At 32.2% G+C, this 5,484-nt stretch overlaps 1 long non-coding RNA gene across 1 annotated transcript in view; it reads right to left on the bottom strand.

Annotated features, from left to right (window-relative positions):
• Positions 1 to 492: 492 nt before the first annotated feature.
• LOC125503975 overlaps positions 493 to 5,484 on the bottom strand; it is a 12,557-nt gene continuing 7,565 nt past the window's right edge. Inside the window, exons 2-3 of the long non-coding RNA XR_007281209.1 lie at positions 1,564 to 1,699; positions 493 to 709 (exon numbers count right to left, since the gene is read on the bottom strand). This is a non-coding gene — a long non-coding RNA (uncharacterized LOC125503975). The remainder of the gene's footprint in view (positions 710 to 1,563; positions 1,700 to 5,484) is intronic.

Here is a 5,484-nt window from a genome sequence, read left to right as displayed (position 1 = left end):
ACAGCGAAAGTTTTTGGGGACAAATAATGGTGGAAAAACTACTGCGGATGACAGACTTGAGATTGAAATCGACGAAGAGGATAATACGGAAGGCTGCGATGAGATGAATAAGAAGTCCTGATGACGACTAATGTATTTGTTATATCATGTCACATCATGTATGTCATAATGGAACTTTTTTTTATAAATACAAAATTGGCTAACAACTTGATTACTTTTTATGTCTGAACAAATTACCTAAAATTACCACAAGAAACTCCAGATCAGGCAAGGACAAGAAGTCCAAAATATGTTCACTTTTTGTGAAAAATGTGGTTTTACTTTGGTAAAAGTGAATGTAAATATTCACTAGGAACCCATTTATAAACCAAAGACATTGGTATAACTAACAGTTTTAAAATAAAAGATCTTCTCTGTTTCCTGAAAGTTTTACTTTCGGTTTTTGCCAGATACCCCTCAATTTGATCAATCGCTTCAAAAAAAAACTTTACATTTTAAAGTTTTTATCTGTTCATTTATTATTATTTATTAATTCACTGTTAGACCTCACCTAACGCCTTCCATTCTTCTCTATTTCCTAAAATACATATGAGCTTCAATTTGACGTTCTATTTCAACGGTTTATATTTTCAATTTGTGGCCTAGACTTCTCGGTGACTTTAATTTCTTAGTTCACAATTTCAATAATCTGCTACAAATGCGGAGTCGCCTGCGAAACAAAGTGACTCAAAAATATTTCGTTTTTCAACAAATTTATTCAAATCAATTCATATTCGAACAATTTTTGACATTTTCGTGTTTTATATTTTTATTTTAAATTCAGATTTTAAAAATCTCTGAGCAAAAATAAACAACTTTTCTGTTGGTCACTTTCACTTTTTTTTTTAAATAAACGATCTAGGGGGGGGTCGTGTCAACTTTTTTTTCAACAGTTTTTTAGGTTTACATAGAGGAGTCTTGTGTAACGCAGGAATTCGCAAAATATATCAGAGTGGCCCATAATTAAAGGCGCACAACCCAGAACATAAAACGATTTGCTAGTTAATTTTTTTAATAAAATATTGCTCGAGTGGAAAATAAAAAGCATGCGGATAATAAATATTTTACTAAAACTGAGGCCCATTTTTAAGAAAAAATAAAAACGAAAATGCTGCAGATATTCAAGTGAATGAAATGTAAATTTCTACATTAAAATGCATATCTTTAAATTAGCAAGAAACAGTTTTGAGCTAAAAAATAACACCTAAAATAAATTCCATTGTTGAATTACCTTTTGCCCGTAGGTGTATGAGCCATAACAACATTGCGATTTTTGAATTTAGCGCGCCAAAAAACTAAGTGCACTGATTTTCAAACTTAAAAAACCCTCAGACGAAACAAAATTCAATCTAAAAAATTATTTGATTATTATTTTTCCAGTTTTATATTATTTATGTTTATTCTCTGAGTGGCATTCTGTAGAGGGTACAGTTTTATACTTAACAGACATATAACATTTACTAATGTAAATAAGTGAAGTTGCAAATATATTTTCGTATTGGTATTAATGTATCTATTACTTACTGGGATTTGAGTTCTAATACTGAGTTAGAATCGTATGATTTGTTGAGACCATTCAAGAATCGAAAAAGCGACCTAAAAACGGGAACACATGTTTTGTTTATACGGAAATAGCATGTAGAACATATACCAATTTTTCCTGAAAACGAAACTCATATTAGTGAAAGCTCTTTTCGTATTGGCAATCTATTTTAAGACGGTTTACAGCAGCGCAAAACAAACGAATGTCTTATGTTACTCAGAGTTTTATGGTTTATGACATCATTTGTTAAACGCCTGTACAATCCCACACAATATGTTCAAGAACGAAACCAAACTTATGCACAAAAATGTAAATATTATCAATTCAGCAACGTCCTAGACAGAACTGATATGGAAAATCATTCGTATACTAAGCAAAAATGTTTACTACAATTTTTCATAAAAATCTTGCACACAATAGAATAGTTCTGAAAAGTCTAAAAAACGATTATCGTTCTAAAATGATAATTTATCATAAACCTATGAAAATTGAAAATCTAGGCTGCTCACTGAAACCTTGAGTCCATTTCATTCAATTTTAAACATAACACCTCAACATCTGGATAAACACTCGACTTCCAAGCAGTTAAAAAATAATTTCTAAAATCATGTTAATGGATCTCTATAAGTAGTTTGAGCTAAAATCGTGAAATGTAATTTAGCTTATTCCTGTTTGAGATTGTTAATTTGAAAAACGGGCAGTGTTCGAGAACATACACAGAACAGGACACACTATTGCAGTGTCTTTATTTAGATGTTATGCAAAATATTTTTGATACGAGCAAATACCTGCCTGATATGAAGAACGAGTTCACTTCAAGTACCTTTACTTAACTAAAATTAAGTAGTATAGAGTGAATTCCGTGAAGCTACTCGTGTTTATGGTACAACCAAACATAAATTTAAAGTGTTATGCTGAGCAGTTCTTGAGCAAATTTTACGATTTCATTCATTCAGACTTTATTGGCCGTGACTTCGACAGGCACGTGTTCGTGTAGATATTATTAATTAAACAAGTCTTGGTCTTGTCATTTTAGAATTCTTATGTACGTGTATAGCTGAAAAATGTACTCCTGAAGAATTTAGTTACTTGTAAAGATCCCTAAATCCTTAACAGCTTCCTTTATTGTGATTGTGAAATAAGCTATAAATAGGTATGGGCAACTTCAACAACAATCAACAATCCCTGAAAAGGTTTTAAAATATACCTAAACAACAAGCAATAGCAGAATTTCTACAGTCAAGTTCTGGCTATAACGTACAACAATTTAATTTCGACTTATGCAAAGCATTAGTACAATCTGACATGCGGTATATTTTTGGAAATATGTATATTTGCAACCGAAATGTACCAGATGAAAGCACGCTTCGAAATAATTGTCACCGCAGTATTCAAAGATTCTATACAGAAAATAAAGAAACTAGTAGGCAAATATAGCATTTGTTTTCAGTAGATGAAACTGCAGACGCTTGTGGCAGGCAGATATGTTACTAATCTAATTATTGGCGTGCTTAATGAGGACGTTCGGACACAATTAAAGTTATTTAATTTGTTCGAAAGAACTGGAAGCAACAAATAACAACGACGGTTTCTATATTTATAAATGTCACCTTAACAAACTTTTACCTTCTTGAACCTGCGCCATATGAAAGTGTTGTTAATGATTTCCGATGCTGCGCCTTATATGGTTAAAACTCCATCCCACCTTAAAGTTTTCTATACAAACTTAATACATTGCACGTGTTTAGCGCCAGACTTAATCGGGTTGCAGAAACCTTTTGGCTTCCACGTCCTCTTGTCAATGACTTAATAAAAATAGCAAGCGTTTATTCATTAAAGCGCCTTTGTGCAGTTGTTCAGAGAGAGATTGCTCAATATTCTATTATCACCTGCGCCAGTTCTAACTCGTTGGGAAACTTGGTTGAAGGCTGCTTTATACGACGCCGAACATCAAGATTGCAAAAACCTTGTGTTAGACTTTTTAGACACTGTAGTACAACCATAAAATATTGTCATGCCGTTATACAAAACTGGTAACTGACCAATAATCTTGCTTTTATTAAAAGTAATTTAAAGTTGGTAAGTGAAACCATAAAATCTTTCATCGAATTTTATAAGTTGAAAGATAGATTTTTGCTTTTAAATTTAGTAATTTTACAAAACCCAATTACGGATCTGGCAATGGTATCAAAATTTAGATATACACCTATAACAAGTGTAGACGTGGAGAGAAGTTTTTCAACGTATAAAAATATTTTAAGTGAGTGAGTCGGAAAAATTTTATAGTGGAACATTTACTTAAATGAATATTTAGTAATTTCGTGGTTGAAATAATTGTAATTTCACTTATTTTTTTCTGGGTTTTATTTAGAATAAATTTTAGTTTCAGGCAAAAGCTGTTCAAGTTTTTTAAAGCAAATAAAATAAACCTATTAAAGAAACTTGTTTATTTCATTACATTAAATTAAATTTAAAACATTTCAAAAAACTATGTTTTTATCCCACTGAAAGAATGTTGTGCATTTTTAATGCTTTTTTTCATATTATTTTTTTATATATTATTATGCGTATATTTTTGTGATAAATCAGCTTACTTTTTAAGCACTTTTTTCGATGAATTTAGTGCTTTTTAATCAGGACTAGTCATAATATTTCCGTGTGTATTCGTCTTTTGCAGGAATTAAATTTAAAATTTGTTATTTTACTACAAAAGTGTAATGGAACAAATTGATTGCAAGGGTCACGTTGGACCTACTGCCCAAGAAGTCCCGGGCGCAGTACAAAAAGCATATAAAAAGGTTTTGCAGTGGTGGGAAATAAAATACGCTTGTGGAAACTATACAGACAATCAAAATCAATTCCTGGGCTTCAGTCATTTATTGTCTATTTATCAATTAAAATACGTTTCGGTGTTTTCTACCATCATCAGTTTCTATGTGTTGCGTTGTTGCTACTTTAAGCCTTGGCATATATGAAAATATATGAAAATATATGAAAATATATGCCAAGGCTTAAAGTAGCAACAACGCTACACATAGAAACTGATGATGGTGAAAAACACCGAAACGTATTTTAATTGATAAATAGACAATAAATGACTGAAGCCCAGGAATTGATTTTGATTTGGAATTGAAACACAGTCAGGAAAGTATGTACTATACAGACAATGTTTTAATTGCCCATTTTGAGGAACGTTCCCAGGTCTGGAAACTCCCGTCTTTTTGGTCTCATTGCTCTATGATAAAAGCAACTTTACATGTTACTTGGTACTTATCAAGATCAATGAGGATACTAGAACATTTTTTGAACTAATTGCTTTTTGAAACGACAAGGAGTGGGTTATAATATTTTGAGCCTGAAGAAAGGAGGAGCTTTGTGAATTAACAGTAGACATAGGAGACACTGGAGCAATCTAACCAAAAGTTCCAACAAGTTTTACCGTATTTAGATATCGTTGCGCGCAATATTACAAAACGTACACGGCTCGTCGTCCGAAAGCGTCCAATATGGTTGGCTCTTCGTTAAACACTCTAAGAAATGTACCAAAAACCTAGTCGGACTCAACACTTTTGATGAAATGCATCTCTAATTTGTTTAAACTGCAGGACTCCTTAACACTGGACACTGTATGCGCTTTTCTTCGCGTGTGCAAATCTTAAAACAATCACAAGACATAGAGGATGGAAAGTATTCACCGTTGCAGAATTATATATTGAAGACTCGAAACAAAACAAAAACCAACAAACTTTTTCATCATCTATGTGTTCACTTCCACAAGCGGCAATCCATTGTTGCAAATATTGATAGCATTTGTAACGGTGGCGCAGCAGTGATCAAGAGGCTGGAAGAAATTAATGTGACTAATTGTTCGAGTATTTCTGTAAATATTAATGTTATCAAAC

Source organism: Dendroctonus ponderosae, unplaced genomic scaffold (assembly GCF_020466585.1).
Source record: "Dendroctonus ponderosae isolate FM_Combo_2020 unplaced genomic scaffold, Dpon_F_20191213v2 Dpon_F_20191213_1, whole genome shotgun sequence".
Classification (NCBI taxonomy): Eukaryota; Metazoa; Arthropoda; class Insecta; order Coleoptera; family Curculionidae; genus Dendroctonus; species Dendroctonus ponderosae.
The sequence above is the reverse complement of the archived record's forward strand: the minus strand, read 5'-3'. Positions and strand labels throughout refer to the sequence as shown.